This window comes from Nannospalax galili, unplaced genomic scaffold (genome assembly GCF_000622305.1).
Source record: "Nannospalax galili isolate Female #2095 unplaced genomic scaffold, S.galili_v1.0 scaffold150, whole genome shotgun sequence".
Lineage (NCBI taxonomy): Eukaryota > Metazoa > Chordata > Mammalia > Rodentia > Spalacidae > Nannospalax > Nannospalax galili.
The window spans coordinates 450,102-470,594 of NW_008329320.1; the positions used below are offsets into that span (position 1 = coordinate 450,102).

A 20,493-nucleotide genomic window follows, 5' to 3' on the forward strand; every position below is an offset into this window, starting at 1 on the left:
ATGTATTATCTCACCAAGAAAACACTTTTACAGATAACTACATGTCCTAGGAAAGAAAGAACTGGAAGCTAGTTAATTATAATTCTGCATTTAGATCAAAGGGTGCCTAGGCATTTTTCTCTACGGAGGTGACATTTTCATCTCTGAATGGTGCTTCCATCCAGGTTAACTAATCTTTTTTGAGACCCCAGGATATATCAGATACTAGCTAGAAGTTAGACAGAAGTGTCTAAGACATGGACTTTGGCAGTAGGTAAATTAAGGCCCTTCTCTAAAGAGCTCTACCAATGTCACTGAGATGGCTGAGTTGTCCTTGGAATTTGTAAGAACTCTCCCATGTTCTTGAAAATCCAGTCTTTAGACTCTCATACAAATGTATTTTGTTCTATGTCTCTCGAATTTATGTCCTTCCTGTCTATGAGGAAAGATTTTAATTCTGATTGCACAGTTCTCCGAATGTAATAAGATTGGTACAGCAAGAGTCTTTGAAGACTAAGGCTGGATCTTGGTACATCTCTTAAATCACCCTGTAAGCACACTTGGCTGTTTGTGTTATGAGAAATCTTGAAACAGGATTCCTCAGGAAAGAGATCTACCTAATGATTATATTTCAAACAGTTAAAAACTTGTCCTAGCACCTGACTATGTGTTACAGAATCTCAGTTTAAGATACTTTCCAGTGTGTGGGTCAGACAGCAAAGTTAAATGTGATCTTTGGGGAGAAAGATTTCACACTTTTAGCCTTTCAAATACACATTCCCTTAAGTACATGGAAACATTTCCCCACACAATAGATTTCCAAGAAATGAATATGACCCTCCCCCATTATCTTCCTTATCACCATTAATAAATATTAGAGCTGTGTTGTTCTCTTTGGTGACTGCTGTGACCCTCAAAAAAGAAATCAATTTGATTTCTCAATCTTGACTTGCAACACCAAGGATACCAAACAAAGATAAAGATTTGAAGGGAAAAAGCTCAACTACCTACCAAAAATATTCAGTATAGCAATACTGAGTTTTTGCTAAATACTCAGAATTCTCATGCTTTTTCAAGAGGGAAAGAGGAGTTTTGCTATTAGGAAACTTTATTAACAAAGTTGGTTTTGCTAACACTTTGCTTGCTTATAGGAATTTTTGCTCTCTTCGCATCAGCTAGTTGTTGCTAGGGAAGATGTGTTGGGCATACTCAGAGCCTGTATTAACAAATCCAGACACTAGCCTCTGAGTTTGTTGATTTCTGTTCCACTCAACTCCAGAATACAGAAGTGAGGAAAAGTGATGAGTCTCACCTTCTGCTCAACAAAGTAATATCTGCCACTGGAAGATGGTTTCAGACATAGACCGATTCCATCTGTCTCTCTTTTTTCCCCTGGCCATTATAGGGAATTCATATAACCTTGGTTCCTCATTTCTTCTCATACATCTTGCAGGTCTTGGTGAATTTCATACTCAATAAAATGTCTTGGTGAATAAGACAGCTGTTGTCATGTTACCTCTGGCATAACCAGATAATTTTAACCTAAGAACTTTGTTTTCACTGTATGTTACTAAGTTCACAAGTTCTATAACATAGGAATCTGTTCCATTCTCTGCAGCCTCTAGAAAAAGACAGCTCAGTGTCTCTGAAAGCAGTATTCTCAAATAAGGGTGCATTTGAGGCAATACGCCAACAAAGTGTTCCAGTAACTGATGTTCATTTCGGAGCTGGATTAAAGAAATGGTCAGCTCAAACCATGTCCCCTCCCCGGTGTCTCCTCTGGACACAGTTTACTGTGTGAAGTCGCCAAAGAGTTATAGCATGTTTTCACAATAAGGCCAGTAACAAGGACACTATGAAGAGATCCTATTTTATTGGCAGAAGGCAGATGCTCCACTAACAAAGGAATTTGTATTGACATTTGCAGGGGCAAGCAAAATAATTGCTGCTTGAATTTTTTTTTCTAGGTTTTCAAAGGACTGTAGGAATGTTGTAAGAATATATTACATTCATAACTTTACTGAGGGTACCATTGTTACTTTTTGTTCACATTCAGACAGATGTTCTCATGTATTTTTCCTAAAGTAGAAAGCAGACATATTATGCTTCCCATCCTTGTCATTCACTCAGGGTCTCCCAATCATCTGCAAGCAGTTGTTGACCACCCACTATGTGCTGGACACTCTCCTGGTAGAAGAAGCAGATGTACTGTAGTCCTAGGCAGGAGAGGGAGCACTTATTAAACAAGCAGGAAGAGAATAAAGAGGGCATTCTGTGAAAGAAAAAAGCAACAAAGTTACAGTAATTCGAATGTTCTGACATTTTAGACAACTGCAAATAGTCTGGTGGGCAAAGCACATGGAAATACGTGCTCCAACTGGCAGTTTGGTATAAGGTTGGAGTGAGCCAAGAATGCTGTGAGAAGTCCTTTGGTCTGTGATTCAGGACAGTCAGTGAGGACTTGCAGAGGACTTGTACCCAAGTTTCTGGATTCAAGCCATAGGTTTCTTATACAGTGAGAAATACAGTGGGCTCCAGTAGACCATTGAGTTTCACCAAAAGTCTCAGTGGAAGTATACAAATTCCTGTAAGAATCAGCAAGTTCTCTTGTTATCTCTATCTTGCATATGAAGAAATGGAGTGATAAACATGTTAATCAACTTGCCCAACATCATGCAACTAGTTATATGATGCCATACAATCAGGTCTCAGGAGCCTCTAGTTCTGTCTATAGACTTCCCTACCTTGATTCAGAAGTGTTTACATGGTGTCTTTGTTCTGTAGATGCTAGTATTTATGAGAAAACTCTACCTTCTGGAACAAGCAAAGTAAATGATCAAGTTTGAAACTGAAATGATTAATATCTAGAATAATACAGGTATTGTAGTGGTATAAGCAAGGAATAAACAGAAATCACCTCAGCCCTAGCTTCAGATATCTTACTCTTTACCTAGTCATGACTATTTTTAAGTGGGTGTATGTAAGGTGTGTGTGTGTGTGTGTGTGTGTGTGTGTGTGTGTGTTGTATGCACATATGCATATGTACATGTGGGTACAAAGGCCAGAGAAAAGCATCAGGGGTCTTCCTCTATTGTTCTCTGCCCCATGTCCTTTGAGAAAGGATTTCTCACAAAACCTGAAGTTCAAGGTCTTTGTTAGATTGGTTTATCTAGTATGTTCTGTGAATCTGCCCACCAATTCTGGGGTTACATGCCTGTACAGCTATGTCTGGCTTTTATATGGGTACTGGGAGTTTGAACTCGGGTCCTCATAGCCACTGAGTCATCTTCCCAGCCCCCATTCCCAGTTATCTGATATCACACACCTGAGATGAAGCAGCTTCACTCTGGGCAAAACTCCACTAGAAAAATCATCAAAGAATATTGATGGATTTAACAGAGACATTTGAGATGTTTCAAATGCTTCATTTGTAGTTAATATCCAAGGCATTAAAAGTTTCTATAAGTCTAAAAGAGATATGTGCCTGAACAATAGTAGCTAGTTTTATTTAAATAATTATGGAGAAAATGGAAAAGATATTGGAAGGTAGAATGAAGTCAAATCTGATCAGATGTCCTTCCCATGTTTCATTGTATTCACTGATATTAACAGCATTCAAACAAGCCATAGGCCTAGCTTTTATTTTATACTACCAGAGAGTCAGGTACCATTTTCTTCAGATGTGTAAATGTTAAGTTTACTTGTACAACATGATTCAGATCATGTGGATTTTCAAACCACCTACTATGTTTAGAATATCTATAGCCCTCAAATCTCTTCTTGGGAATCAATATTTGTTTAAAGTTCAACATCAAAGACTTCCTGCTTGGGAAAAAGAGGAGGGACTCCAAAGCCTAGAACCAGCACAACAGGAATTGCCACAGCAAGATGTATCTAGCTGCTCTAATTTGCTCTCAGTTGCTGTGACAAAACACTCTGACCAATACCGACTTAGGGAGGAAAAAGTTTATTTGGGTTACATCTCCCAGGTCATAGTTCATCAGGGAGCCCAAGGTAGGAACTCAGGACAGGAACCTGGAGGCAGGAGCTGAAGCACAAGCCATGGAGGAATGCTGCTTACTTGCTTGTTCCCCTGGCCCCTGCTCAGCCTACTTTCTTATATAACACAGGCTCATCTGCCCAGGGGTGGCACCACCCACAGTGGCCTGGTCCTTCCCACATCACTCAACAATCAAGAAAATACCCCCTCAGACATGGCCACAGGCATTTCTCCAGTTGAGGCTCCCTCTACCCAAGTATGTCAAACATTATCAATATAAAGAAAAAATTGAATTAGTTAGTATACTGCAACTACTATGCAAAGCACTGGTCTCCATTTTTCCAGAACTGTCCAAGCAGACTTTGAATAATTTGGGGACTGTGGTGCTAAAGATGGACTAGAAGAGTGATATCTGAGGCTTCACCAGAATGGCCCTGAAGCCTCCTCCAGTTCTAAAGCATTACCAAGTCCTGGCCTGCACAAAGATCTTAGTATTTCATTTTAATGTACATGCTCACACCATATGGAAAGGGATAATCAGTGCACTCTTAGGAGATGGCTGTCATCTTCATGTTCATTGTTGTTCTCTGGGAATCTTAATATGTATTGAACGTGTGAGGAGTGATGCAGCAAACACCCTTAGCAGCCTTGTGCCCATCCCACCATGTCTATAAAGTAGTAGAATGGGAGAAGTTTTCTAATGAATGAATTTGGCATTTCTCCGATTATGTCCTGTGCGAGAAACTGGGACCCAGGATCTCACCATATACTTCCTGTCCCCAACGCCTGTTAGGAATGGTCCTTCTGAAAGTCCTTCTTTTTATATGTGGACATTTTGTTCCATTTTAATTAAAATGAAATCCCCATACTAGGAGGATCATCATTCATACATACTGTTTTCTATAGAGAAACATTTTCCTTTGTTTTGTGGCCATATAATGCATTGTTTTTGGTCCAAAACCCCCTTTCCATCACACATAGCTCATGCTCCAGAAGCACCTGTTAAAAATAAGTACTTATACTAGAAATTTCCCAATCTCTTGGGGCTCAGAAAAATGTGTCTCTATACAATGTGGGTTTTTTTTAAAGGCAACTACAAATCAAAGTGTCCTAATAGTAAGTCAAATATCAGAAAATGTGATGCTACCAATCGTAACATGATAGAAGTAACAAGATAAATTTACATGATGATGGAGGAACGCCTTCACACTAAATCAATTTATGTATGAGTCAAATGATAATTCCTCTGAAGCATTTGAAAAACTGGATCTAGGCTTAGGGAGGCTGTGTAATATGTAGTAACTAATGGATTGGATGGAGAATTGGTTCATGCTCTTATTGCAAGGTAATAAGCAGTGATGATGTTTTACCTACACATTGTTGGAATGCCTTAAAGAAGATTCTGAGTAAGCTTCATTGAGAATTCAGTGCCTTTCTGCTTTTTTAGCTTTTCTTCTATACAAAACTCAGGGAACAAATACATATTTTTCAGGTTCATGATTTTTCAGAAGATTCAGACATATTCTACTAAGTCAACAATTTCCCAAGAGCTGCTTTCCCAAGGTTACAAATATTCCTGGGCCATCTTTGTACACAGTAAATCAAATAAGTCCATTCACCAGGACCTGTCTGCTCTCCAAACCAGGCCTAGCCTTGTCAATTTTCAAGAAGACTCATTTCTGGTACTGACCATCATTCTTTAGGTTATAGACTTAGGAACACATCGGTGATGACTGCCCTACACCTTGTCCCTATCAATACCAAGATGCCCCAACAACATTGCCACTGCCAATTATAGCAAGAACTTCACCTTTTTTGCCAAGCATGGTGGTGCATGTCTGTAACCATAATGTTTGGGAAAGTGAGAAAGGAGAATCACAAGCTCAAAGCCAGTCAGAGCTATATAGCAAGTTTAAGGCTAGCCTGCACTATAAAAGGAAGATTTTGTATCAAAGTAACTCCACCATTTTTCATGTCCAGCTAATTATCACTTCTCTTTTTCTTTACTCTCTTGCAGCAAAGGGATGATTAGAATGCTCGGGCTGCTCTTGTTGAGTCTGAGGACAGCATCATGAGAGCTGGCAGTTGAGATCATATCTTTCCATGTTTTACACAGTGTGCCTGAAACACAAAGTGTGATTCAAAGGTTTCAGCCCCTCTTGTGAGACAGAAACCTCTTCAGCAAACAGGTCCCTGTCAAAGCACACAAGTAGAGGTTTGCTAGTGTGTGTATTTTGGGTTACATCTATACAAGCACTGCCTTTCCTTTGTAGTATACTTCTTGGTGTCTTTTTACTTTTTGTTCCATCCTCACAATAACTCTAGAGTCAAATATAAGCTTTACTTTTCCAAGATGAACATTCTAAAAAAGAACAATGAGGTGTGGCCACATGGCTGAGGACTGCAGGGCCAGGACTTGTCTCTGCTAATCCACCAGATGCCATGGCCATGCTCTTCTACCTTCTGCTTCCCATTCCATACATGGACAAATCCAAGCCTATAAGGGAATTCGAGTTTAAATAAAATTAATGTTAGTAATCAATTTCTTGGCCTTTTCTATATTCTAGGTACCATCAGAAAAGATTTCTGTGTGTTATTGCTTATTACCTTTATATTGAATGCTACTTTTATTGTGCTCATTTAAAGAAGAAAGTGGGGTCTGGGGACTCTAAAGTGACTCGCTCCAAATTATACAATTTGCAAGAGATGAAATTCATACCCAGACCTGAGCATAAATCTATAAAATTTCTTAGAGCCCTGTAGTAAAAAATTGGGGGGTGGGGAGTAAACCTTTATGAATAGACAACTGAGCCAGAAGGCTGAAAGTTATAAAGATGGAGTAGTCTACAATGGAAAAAAATCTAAATTTGAATTTTGACTCTGTGTCTATTGTCTATGTAGTCCTGGGTAAATCTCTTCAGCCTTTGAACTCTTGGTTGGCTTCTTGTAAAACTGTTTCTGTTCTTATTTGACCTCACATCTGATCGAGGAGAACCTAATCACGCCAGATATGCCTAGGATATCTTTAAATTTAGAAGCACTCTACAAAATCACAGTACCATTCCTAGTGGTAGGATTGAAACCTCTCTCCTAGAGTTTGACATCTTGAATCTCTGCCCCAAAACTTTGGGTCCCATATTCAGTTCTCCGCTGTCAGGCCAGAATGCTTAAGAAAAGCTTTGTTATTGGGGAATGTAATACTGTGCCATTTCTTTGATCAAATAACTCACTCAGGGGCGTAGGGAGATGACTCAACAGTTAGGAGGCCTTGCTGCTCTTCCAGAGGACCCAAGTTTGGTTCCCAGAACACATGTTGGAGAAGTCAAAACTGCCTGTAACTCCCACTGCAGGGGATTCTATGCTGTCTTCTGACCTCTGCAGAACCCCCACAAGCATGGCAGATACAACTACAGACACTGATGCATACACATGAATAAAATTAAAAATAAATCTTTTTAAAAATCTAAGTAAGCCAGATATGACAGTACATACCCACTCCCAGCACTCCAGAGGTTTGGAGCTACCATGGGCTACACAGCAAGACTGTATCCTGGAAAAAAAAGAAAATCCCAAAACTCACTAAGTAGATGCTTTTGCAAGCACTATATTTTTGAGAAAAATCTTTCTCATTGCTGAGCAAAGCAATGCCAGTCAAGAGACCAGGTAGATAGAGTCTTTGCCCTAACGGGTTTCATATAACAAAAATAACAAGCAGCTTTATTTCACATTAGAGCAAAGGGGCTTTCAGATAACAGGACCTGGAGAAGTTTGTGGTCAGAATGGAACTGAGTGACTCATATCCAAAGTCATAAATACCATAAGAGCTACCACTTGGTCAAATGCCTTCTTGTTATTCACTATATGAGACAAGTGTATAAAGACCTCTGATAGCCTTGTGAGATAATTTTAATCCCCACTTTTAAAAAGGACACATGCCCAAGCCCCAGAGCTAATAGGTTTCCACTGGTCTTCCTGCCACTCCATCCATTCCTGTTGCCTGAACAAGCCAGTTCAAGGTGCTACAGCTTGGCCAATGCCATCTTTTTTCTTGTCAGTCATCAGAGTGTCCCAAGGGTTTGAAGGACTATGCTAGCCAGAAAGACATCTTGTGCTTTCTAAAATTCACACGCATTTTGCAGCTGAAATGTGGCTACCTCAGTGCCTGCTTTTCTTTACAAATTTGTTAGAACCATGGTACCTTCTATATTTGTTTGGTTCTGTATGTAATTAGTTGTAATGATAGACAACACATTTCTTTAATTTCTGAGGGCTTTGGGTATGAATTTGTAAACTATGAGGGTTGTAGTAGCAGCAAAATACTGTAAAAATTGAAAAACATAAAATATTAATTTTCAGGGCTGGAGCGATGGCTCAGTGGCTAAGAGCACTTTTAGTGCTCTTGTAAAGGACTCACATGCAGTTCCTAGCACCCATATAGAGATTCACAACTGCCTATAACTCCAGTTCCAGAGGATCTGATGTCCTCTTCTGGCCTCCACAGGCACCAGGCACCCATGTAATACACTTATAGACATGGAAGCAGGCACATGTACACATAAAATTCAAAATAAATCTTAAAAAAGGAAAAATGAAAAAAAAATTTTTAATTTAAAAAAAGGAAAAATGATAATTTTCAGCCTCTTTTAGAGATTTACGGTCACTTTACATGAGGATTTCAAGACAGGTTATGTTTATTATATTTGTCATACAATAACTAGATTTTAAATATTTTATCTTTTATATATGTATGAGTGTTTTGTTTGTATGTATGTAAGTGCATGCAGTGCCCACGGAGGCCAGAAGAGGGTGTCATATCCCCCTATAACTTAGAACTGGGTTATGGACAGGATGGTTGTTAGCCACCATGTGAGTGCTGGGAACTGAACTTGGATCCTCTACAAGAATAGCCAGTGCTTTTAATGACTGAACCATCTCTCCAGTCCAATAACTCAATTTTAGAAAACTATAAAGGGTAAAAATACAAAGCAGGAGAATATATAGGCTCGGACATTAATTTTTTGTTTTTGAAAGGAGGTTTTGTTTTAAAACTTATTTATTTCCCCTAAATTTCACTCTCTTTAAGGTAAATTTATGGCTATAAAGTACCTTGAAAACATTTCTGTCATAATCACAGGAGATACTGAGGGTTATTGTTATTCCTACAAAGATAGTGTCACACAGTAGACCATTAGAGCTGTTCCTGCCAAGACAAGGCATTTGTCTTTCCACCAGATATCTATTTCACAATCATAACCACTTTCACAAAGAGCTTATCATAAACTGAAAATGTCCACAGTTTCACTCAGCCAGGCTGAGGAAACCCATCATGGTTGTCAGCTACACAGAGGAACTTGGAGCTAGGGCAATGCTCCTTGAAGTCAAGGGCATGACAGCAAAACATTGTTTGTTCACTTTGGCAAGCATAAGATGATTTTATTAAATAATGCTCTAAAAGAACCCAAGGTCAGTTCTGTTGGAGCCAGAAAAGGGAATCTTCCCCAGGAAAGGCTTCTCAGTCCTTCCAGCTCAGACCTCATTTGGGAGTGCAGAGATAGGACTTCCCAGATTACTGCTCTGCCATCAGGATATCAGAAGGAAAGCTAAAGGTTATTGTAGAGGGTGTGAAAGGAGGGCGGAATAGGGAAATGGTCCCATCAGCTCCCACAGTGCAGCACTCCCAGACAGCTCTACCTGTCTGGACAGGCATTTGAGGCAGGCTTTCCCTCTAAGCAAAATGACTGTTGCCCTTGGCTTGCCAGGCTTAGTCCTTCTCATGCCGTTGCATGTCCTAGGAGTGGCCTCAGGGGGTGCTGCAGATCCAAGATGGCAAGATGAAGTGGGAAGGAAACCCTGAGCCTTGCCCTCTTGGCGCTGCGCTCCAATCCACAAACTTAGCAAGGCATCTGAACAGCAGCCACGGGTGGGAGTCTTCCCTGAGGGAACGGGGCTCAGCCTAGGAGCATTCCGGTGGGTATGGTGACAGGTCAGTTGGCTGGCTTATCTTCGGTTCTCTCCCAGATTAGGCCCTTAGGTCCTTCTTTCCAGCCCCAAGGACTGAGCAGGTGGGATAAAAAGACAGACTCATGGTGGAAGTGAGAGAACATTCAGCTGAGTCTGCTGTTCAACTGATTAGCGCAATGAAAGAAAGCCAGCAGTTGGGTCGATCTGAGGAGCAACCGGAAAGAGACAAGTTGACCATGTGGCTAATACTCTGAAACAAAAAAGAAAAACAAGGATTGCAGTATCGAATACCCCCAATGAGCCTCTGCATTTCGCTGTTCCATGGCCAGGTTGGTGAGCAGGGCCAGACTCTCTTTCTCACCATCTCACTTGTGACTTTTGACTATTTGTCATGGCTGACATGCATAGCCAAGAGATTTACCCTGGATGAAAAGAAAAGAAAAGAAGAGAAGAGAAGAGAAGAGAAGAGAAGAGAAGAGAAGAGAAGAGAAGAGACGAGAAGAGAAGAGAAAAAAGAAAAGAAAAGAAAAGAAAAGAAAAGAAAAGAAAAGAAAAGGAGACAAAAAGAAGAAAAGGTTAGTTTCAAGAACAAGTAGTTCGCAGGGACCTATACTTCACTGTCCTCGAAATAGAATAAATGCTATGTGTCCCTCAAAAATTGTGTTGAAGTTCTAATTTATAATATGGTATAGACTTTAGGAGATGATTAAGTCATAAAAGTGATGCCTCATGAATGGGACCACTATCCCCGTAAAAAGGGGTCCCAGAAAGTTTTCTCAGCTCTTTCTGCCCTATGAGGACACAAGAAACCAGTTGGCTATAACCCAGAAGAGAATCCTCCCCAGCCCCAACCATGCAAGTGCCCAATTTCACACTTTCAGCCTCTATGATTGTGAGAAATAAGTTCCAGTGGTTTATAGGCCACCCAGCTTTCCCTAGAGCTGCTTGAACTGACCAAGTTACCTCTGACATACCTTCTATATGGGAAATTTTTGACTAGGCTTCACCTCATCAGCGTGAAAACATACTGGGGTGTCCTGCTCATGGCTTTAGGCCTCTTTCCAGTCCCTAGGTGGGACTGCCAAGATTCCTGCTGCACAGCAATCCTCTTGTGGTAGCCTGGGAAAGAGAGGAGAATGATTTCCGCAGGACTCTGCCTGAGGAGACAGTCTCCAGCTGAGAACCTTCTGCTTGGGACTTGTTTCCTGGTCTGCTTTAGCTCAGGGAGGCCCAGGCTGCTCTCTGCCCTATATTCACTTGCCTTCGTCCCCTGGTAGAGGCAATTTTCTTTCTCCTGTGCATGACTCCTTTGCTACCAGGCAAAATAGGCCTTGGTCAAACCAGCTTAATATTTCAATGCAATTTTGTAATAGCTTCCAACTAGGACAGTCATGGGAAACCCCACAAAAAAAGAGCAACAAATTTTTCCCCAAATACGACTGCAAATTGCATGTTTTGGTGACCAGACCTATGGATGATCAAAAGATATTGGGTATTTATACTCCGGTTAGCAAAGCTCAGCTGACTTATTTCCTGTGTTTCTCTCAAGAATCCCTGAAATTGATAAATATATCCTGCAAACCTGTTATTACTCCTTTGGAAAATTTGGACTCATTCTCCCAGGACCATGAAGGTTTATCATGGCTTGGCATCATCTCATAGAATAAGAAAGTTTTACCTTTCAATTGCCACCTCCATATCTTGCCTTGCTCAGGCACAGTAATCCTCAAGGTGACTAGAGTAGAAGGAGAGGCTGGTGACATCCTAAAAGAGTGTTTGGCACAGAGCTTGAGGGTTCTTATCCTGGAATGTGGACATTCATCCTCCCTGTCCTTATCCAACCCCTACCACGTGCCAAGCTTTAGACCCAGTACTAGAGAGACAAAGGTAAGTCACACAAGTGTATATAGCCTGAGGAGTAGAGAGCCTTGCTAGAGGGAAGACCCTCAGCCACAAGGGTTCTCAGATCAGGAAAGATGAAGCTACCTGTCCCTTCATCCCACTTAGCCTCCTGGGGAAAGGAGGCTGCTCTTCTTGCTGGCTTCTTCTCATTCACGGAAGTTGTGATGTATGAGAAGTTGAAGGGGCAAGAAATTGCTTCTGTTCGTGTGAGCTAGGCTTTGAGAAATTCCTTCTAGAGTCCCAACTGGCCTGAAAGACGGCAAAACATGACTCTTACAGAAGCCTCCTTTCTCTGTGCAAGTCCAGATTCTGAGCAGGCGACAGCATATGCATGAGATCCTATTGGAAAACAGGTCTGTTTGTTAATTCCTTTGCTTGTTCTGTTTCCCTTTGCCCCCTTTCCTTTTGTCTTTCCAGAGCCACTTCTCAGACTTGTCACCCTCTGCCCACAAAAACCTAGTGACTCCACACTGTGTACAGCATTGAGTTGAACTCAGCTTGCTTTTCCATATAAAATGTTTCAGAATGATTTTCTCATACATATAATCACTGTACTTTGCTTAAACTTAACCATTATCCTCTCTTGTTCCCCCTCACCCTTCCTTCTAATCTTCCTCCCCCCAGATAGTTCTCCTATATGTAAATCTAGATTCCACATGAGAGAAAACTCAGTATCTGTCTGACATAGGCCCCGTTTACTTTCATGTTGTATATTCTTTCTTTTTTTTTAATTGGGGGACAGGGTACGTGCACAGCATGCCTGTGGAAATCAGATGGAAACTCTTGTGAGTTTGTTCTCTCCTGCTCTTTTGTGAGATCCAGGGATCAAACTCACATCATCAGGCCCCTGTGTCAAAGCACCTCTTCTCACTAAGCCATCCTACCCGTCCCATTCTTTTATCCTTTGTAAACTTGATTCTGCAGATAAGAGAAAACAAGCAACATTTGTCTTTCTGAATTTGGCTTATTTGGTTTATTTGGGTTTCTAGTTCTATCTAGTTTCCTGAAAATGACATGATTTCATCTTTTCAGCTGAATACAACTCCACTGTGTATATGTCCCACATTTGCTTTATCCATTCATCTGATGATGGATGTCAATAACCACATCTTAGCTATTGTAACTATTGCTACCATAGACATGAATGTGCAGGGATCTCCATAGCATGCTGACTTAGATGCCTAGGAATAGTATAGCTGGATCACATGGTAGTTCTATTTTTCATTCTTGAAGAATCTCCGCACCGATTTCCATAGTGGCTGCACTGTACATTCCCTTCAACAGTGTACACACGTTCCTTTTCCTTCACACCCTCCCTAGTACTTATTGCCATTTGTTCTGTTTATTTCAGCCATTGTGACTAGGGTGAGATGGAATCTCAATTCTATTCTTTGTTGTTTTCTTATGTTTGTTGCTTTGAGACATGGTCTTATTCTGTATTCCATAATGGCTTAGTGCTCAATATGCAGACCAGGCTAGCCTCAAACTCTCTGTGATCTCCCCGCCTCTACCTCCTGAGCATTGGGATCACAAGTTTGTGCTACCACACTTGGCTTCAGTGTAGTTTTAATTTTCATTTCCCTATGGCTAAGGATCTTGAGCAGTTTTTCCTGTATTTATTGGCTATTTGTACTTCTCTTGAAAACTGTTCAACTTGGGGGTTGGAGAGATGACTCAGTGGTTAAGAGCACTGAACCCGGGTTCAATTCCCAGCACCTACATGATGACTAACAACCACCCGTAACTCCAGTTCCAGGGGATCTGATGCCTTCTTCTAACCTCCTCAGGCATTCCATGACACAGTTGCACCTACACACATGCAGGCATTACAGTTAAACACATTAGAACTGTTCAATTCATTGCCGATTTACTGAATAGATAATGTAGGGGAAAGCATTTGATTCTTTTAGTTCTTTATATATTCCAGATATTCTGATTTATAGATGGCAAGGTTATCCTCCCAAAGAACCTGAAAATCAGTATTTTCCCTCAAAATTAGCTTTCGTTTTTTTTCCCTTAGAGCCTGTTAAAAGACTAAGATCCTCTCCCACCTCCTCTACTACCAAATTCAGTAGACACATGTGAGCAAGCTTTCCCGAGACCTCAAGTCCCAGTCCAGGGAACCATCTGAAATAACATGTCTTCTTTTATCACATGACTGTTTCAAGTTTCCTATCCCCATAAGGAGTCTGATAACAATCCTCCATACCTTGATATGCAAGTTAATCATTAACAATGGGCTTTACCTGTCACTAGGTTGTAAAAGATGAATGGTTAGAGCTCCAACATTCTCCTTCTTGGTGTAGTAAGAGCAAGGAGAGTGTCACCTGCCTTTAGGCTTCATAACCAATATGTAGCAGATTCTAACCAGGTGTATAAATGAGGTGACAGACCACAGGAGACCACAGGTAAGGTATATGAGCTTCCTTTCCCTTTCCTCTGTCCATTCTGAATTTTCCTCTCATATTTTCAATCTGGGGATTAGAAGTGGGGTGAGATGTGATTAGGGTATCAATGGTGGGAAAAAAAGGGGGGCCCATGAGCTGATGCATGTTTTAACAAGTGATAGGCAAATTAACAGTGTGTTAACTACAAAACCAGTGAGTCAAGGGGTCTCTGACTCCTTCAAGACACAGGAAGTTTCAGAGACAAAGTGTGGGTCAGGCATGGGAACAAAGATCAGAGCCACAGCATACTAGTCACGTGACAGGCTAGTCCTTCAGGAAGATGAAAGATGAATTAGTGTGGGTTTGGGAACATCTCTAGGGTCTACTCAAACACAGAGAGGCCAGATGACAAGCTCTGAAGGCCTCTGCCAGAGAGCAGTATGGGTAGTTTGTGGTATGTTCTAGTTTGTCTCTCCATTGCTGTAACAAAATACTCTGACCAACCTGGGAGGGAAGGGTTTCTTTAGTTTACATCTCCCAGATCTCACAGTTCATCAGGGAGCATAAGGTAGGAACTCAGGGAAGGAACCTGGAGGCAGGATCTGGAGCACAGGCCATGGAGGAACTCTGCTTACTGGCTTGCTCCCCTGACCCCTGCTCAGCCTGCTTTTCTTATGCAACACAGGCCCACCTGCCCAGGGGTGGCACCACCCACAATGGGCTGGGCCCTCCTACATCACTCAATAATCAAGAAAATGCCCCACAGACATGGCCACAGACCAGTCCGATGGAGGCAATTCCCCAACTGAAGCTCCTTCGACCCAGGAGTGTCAAGTTGACACTAAGGCTGTCCAGCACTACAGACTTCTTTTTTTTTTTTTTCAGTCTCAGTTTTACAAAAAAAAAAAAAAAAAAAAAAAAAAACATGGGGGAACGAAAGATGAAGAAAGCTCCCATATAGCTCACCCTCCCTTCCCCACAGTTCCTGGTATTATTAACATCTTGCATTCATATGGCATATTTATGATGATGGAACAACACTAACATTTCAATATTAGCTCTAGCCAGTAGCTTATGTTAGGGTCAATTATTTGTCTCAGACACTTCTGAGTTTTAACAAATACATGATGACACATCACAATCTCAGACAAAATAGTTTCATTGCCCTAAAATTCCCATGCTCCACCTATTCCTCAATGGCTTTACCTTTTCTTTTTAATATTTTATTGATTATTTTTATTTTATGTATATGAGTGTATTGTCTGCATGTATGATGTGAGTGCACCCATGTCATGTAATGCCACAGAGTTCAAAAGAAGGCTTCAGATTCCCCTAGAACTGGAGTTAAGGATGGTTCCTAGCTGCCATGTGGGTGCTGGGAATCGAACCTGGGTCCTCTGCAAGAGCAGTCAGTGCTCTCAACCGCTGAGCCATCTCTCCAGCCCCAGCTTTACCGTTTCTAGAGTCAGGCCAAATGTGGGCTTTTTGGATTTTGGTTTGTTTCGTTTCCTTAAGTAATATGCTTTTAAGTTTTCTCCATGCCTTTCCGTGGCATGATAGCAGTTGCTTTTTAACACTAAATAATATTCCATTGTATGGACATACCATAGCCTGATTATCCATTTGGGCAAACTCTTCAACAAAATAAGAAGCAGAAACAACAAACAGGGAGATGAGAGGGGAAAATAGTAGCAAGGACACAAGACATGAGAGAAGTAAGAAAGGAGATTTTAGGGAAGTGGGAAACAAGCTAAAGAGATGAACACACAGTTCCAAACTGTAATAGGGAAGGATTCTGCTTCAGGTAGCCACCTGCTCCCACAGAGACTGAAACACATCATAGGCACCCAATAAATAATTTGTCAAACCAATTAAACCTCAAAAAACCTTCTCTAAAATTCAAATTCTCCTAGACACCAGATCAGTGTGTCCCAGGCACACCATTTCAGGCAAAATGCAGCTGCTTGGTCAGATGAGTCCTTCCCATGCCACAGAGGAATACTTCCCTGGGGAATACTCCCTAGCTAACCCCTGCCCTTGGCTTGTGAAATGCACTATGGATGGAACCAAAGGACTCCTGTTTCAACCTAATCAGAAACCCAAAGAATTAACCCAAGAAATTTCCATGGAACGAGGAGAGCAAGCAGAATGATTCGGGTACCAAAAATGACTTTGAAATAACAAACCAGGTATACATCCAGATATTCATATTCTGGAGGAGAGAATATCCAGGCAGCAATAACAGTGGCCTACATGCAGTGATGTAGGAACCCAGCCCCAGGGGCTCAGTTTACAATGTGGGTGGAAGTAGGTAGCTCCCCAGGAAAGGTAATGAGTCAGATGGAACTTGTAGGACCCGCAGAAACCTGCAAGTAAGAATTCACTAGCTCCTGATGCTACGATGTAAGCCTTTATCACCCATACCTGTGCCTTACTTCAAAGTCAGTGCTTAAAATCAGGTTCTCTGCCAGAGCATGATGTTAGTGTTCCTTGATACTCAGATCTGTTTCTTTCTGTATAATGAAAATGGTGAATGATCCCAGTAAGCAGATTAGAATCTTTGCTTTGGAACTCTCCATATCCTATTTTCATAAGACTTTATGCAATCAGCCAGCAGGCTAAAAAGCACTCGAGAATTTTCTACCCAAGAGACTGAACCTTGGGGCTACTTTGCTCAAAGGCTATTTTGCAGAGTGGAGGTCATCCAAAGACATATATCTTACTCCTTGTCCTCATTTATGTTAATAATACAAGAGGGCTTACATATCACTGTAGACAGTTAATAAGGCATGGATGTAGACATGGGGCACTGAGCAAAGAGTAGCTCTCGTCCCTACTCAAAGCCTCCTGATTGGAAATCTCTGAGGGAAGCAAATGACCATGGAAGAGAGGGCCTACACTGATTCTGTGGGCCCTACCTTCTGACCTAAGAGATCTTCAAACCATGCAGCAACAGAAGCAGGTCAAAAACTCCTAGGTAACCAGAAACATAAGCACAGGAAAATCAGACTCTCAGACTCAGATCTCAATGCAGCATCAGCCTAGAAACAGCTGGTCTCTCCTAACACATCAGCATCTAGCTACTTCTTTGTACCTGGATGGTGTCTGGGACATCTCTTGCATGTATGAGTTCCCCAGACAGGAGAAGAGCTCCTACCTTTAAGTTCACATTGTCTAGACTAGGGCTGCAGCTCAGTGGTAGAACATTTACCTAGTATGTACAAAGTACTGAGTTCAGTTCCCAGCACTGTGAGGAGGGAGGGCCTATACCAAAAATTTTATTTTTTTATTGTCTGACCCTGTCATAGATGTATATAATGAATTTTAGTCATTTTCAGTCACTTCCTGTTCCCTTCTGTCATCCTCTCCCTCTCCCTGGAACCCTTCTTCCCAACAAGTTTTCTTTTCTACTTTCCTGCCTTGTTTTTGTGTTTGGCCTACTGAGCATGGGTAGGAGAGAATTCACTCCAAAACGTTTGTGTCTCACAAGAATCTGTTTTCAAGGTGCATCTACTATTTGGGTGCTAACCAAACACAATTCTATCTTATTTCCTTGCTCATTTGCATTTCCCTTCACGTCTGGAATGGACTAGTCACGAAAATCTAGGGCCAAGTCTACATTTGGTAATAGGGGAGAGAGAGAGAAGGCAAAGCTCTGGGCCATGATTCTCTGTCCCAGAATTGTTACTCTCTCCACACAATTCCTCTCTCTCTTCCTCCCATCCACACTTTCTTCACAACTTTTGAGAACGCTTCCTAGACTTAGCTCCTTTGATCTTATTTTGTGCCCTCCTTTCTACCCAACCCTGCATTACTCAGCCATAGATATTGGAGAACAGCTACATATTTACCTATAATGAAAGTACAACTTCGGCGTAGGGATCAAGGTCCCCCTGGAATGCAGAGGGGCAAGGAAATGAAGGTACAGAGCCCAGAAAGGCATGAAGTGGACATCAGCTCTTTCACAGGAGCCCTGCATTTCTAATGACGTTACCACATTACATTAAAGGACAGGCACTCAAACAGAGAGCAGGGCAATGCCCTTATTGTTTGTAAAGTTAAACTCTGGATCATTTGATTAGTCACATGTTCTCTCCACATAGGTTAATCAAGTACCAATTATACAATAGGCTAGGTCTCAGAAACACAAAAGTGAAGAAAACAGTCTTTGTCCCCAAACAGCTGGTGAGAGTGGCCCAAGATCCACTGATGGTGGCAAAAAATGTGATGAGGTCTGTGATCCTGAGGTCATTAGGGACAATGCCTGCACAAGGGTTCTGGGATCAAACTGTGACCAACTAGGTAGAGTTCCTCAGAGTAAACTGAAAGATGAAATTAAGAGGGAGGCTCTGGTAGCATGTTCCTGGGAAAAGGAGTCCACAGTTAGGACAGATACGCACAAGTGTTGAGGAAGCATGGTGGTGACTGGAAAACTGCTGTTCGAATAACTGCTGTTCGACTTGAAATATTTGGCCTAGGGAGAAGCACATGAGACTGGGGACAGAAAGACAGAACCAGTGCTCGGGTTGGACTTGGGCCGGACAAGACGTGCCAGCTAAGGAAGACTATGGGAAGAGTAGAGACAGGAGAGACGTGTAAGCAGATTTGACTTGCAGAAGGACAGGTCTCCCTGAAATGTGGAGAATGGTTTAGAAGGAACAAGACAGAAGACATGGAGAACATGAGGGGGCTGTTAAAATAAAGTAGCCTGGACCTAGTACTCCTTAAAAGTCTCTTTCCCTCCGTACCTGGTGACTCAGGCTTCCTGAGGGAGAAGGCATACTGGTAAGGAAGGCTTTCTTGAAATAGCTCATTCACTAATCATGTCATTTCTGTAATGTCAGCAACAATAGTGGCTTTGTTTCACAGTCATCTTCAAGTGAAATCACTCAGGTAATATTTCTTCTTGATCAGAGCCAGCTCTAACAGCATTGTCCATCAGTAGGCTGAGGTACCCAGCTACCTGGCATTTCTTCACCACCTCTGTTGGGAAAAGTTTCCACTTTGATTATGCGTAGACACAAAATGGCCATGACATTTGTTCTAACAGGACATTATGATATGATCAGCTCGGAGAAATATCATTGACTACAGAGGATTCCTGTATTCACTTCTTTACTGAAGCACTATCCTCAAATTAAGCTTTATGTCAAAGCAAAAGCATTTTATTGTCTAGGCCAAAGCAGAATTATTAAATACTGTTCTTAAGAAAGAATATTCTAGAGAAAGTCCCTGATGCTTGTTAGGATGTAACATGGGGAAGTAGTCTGTTGCTCTGGGATTTGGTTTCCACTTATAAAATAGGATGTTCACTACTAGTCTGCAGGGGCTGCTGTAGCAAATATTGCAAACTGAGGGGCTCACATGGGAGAAATGTGCTGCTTTGCAGTTCTGGAAATTGAGGTAGCAGCAGTCTTGCTTGTCCCTGGGGCCTTTGAGAAAGAACCTGTTCCCTGACTTTCTCCTCACTTCTGGTAGTAACCTGTGACATTTTTTGGCTTATGGAGGCATCACCTTGCTTCTTTCTTCATGTTTCCATGGTACCATGTATGTGTATATGTGTCTATCTGACTGTATCTGTGTCTGTCTACCTATGTGTATAAATCTAACTAGGCTCTTTTAATAAGTCATGTTGAACTAGGGCCCGTGACTTCATCTTAACTGATTCTATCTGTAATGACCTTATTTCAAAATAAGATCCAATTCTGAGATATTGAGTGTTCCAACTTTAATATATAAAGGTATTGTGCACCAGGGGACACAATTAAGCCCAAATACCAGCTAATACAGTTCAAAGTTAAATAAATTAATTCTTGTAAATCATTTAAAACAGTTTCTGTTATTTAGGTCTCAGTGACTTTTGGATTGTGCCAGATTTCACTTACAAGCTCCCAGGATAGCAGAATATGTTGACATATACCTAGTTATCAATTGTTACTGGCAGTTTGTAGTTAGAGTGAGCTCCACCAGTTCTATGCAATACCAAGAGAATGCTTTAAAGGATACTCCTAGCTAAAAAGTAAAGGGGACTGGGAACTGTTGGAGACTGATTACTACTGGGTGATGGAGAACTCTAGACAGGCTGACTAGACTCCAGTGGATGAACTTGCACCAAAGGACATTTGGGTACAAATGCTTGACTGGATAGGTCTTAACATATATGGCCAAATACATGAGGTCCAGCAGGAGGCGAAGAGGAGGGCGGGCAGTTGGCATGGATGGGGAAGGGGATCTAAATTTGATTAAAAATTATTGTATGGAATT

The 20,493-nt window shown here is 41.4% G+C and overlaps 1 protein-coding gene across 1 annotated transcript in view; it reads left to right on the forward strand.

Annotated features, from left to right (window-relative positions):
* Positions 1–20,493, forward strand: part of Prlr (prolactin receptor) — a 228,739-nt gene that overhangs the window by 27,476 nt on the left and 180,770 nt on the right. The window lies entirely within an intron of this gene.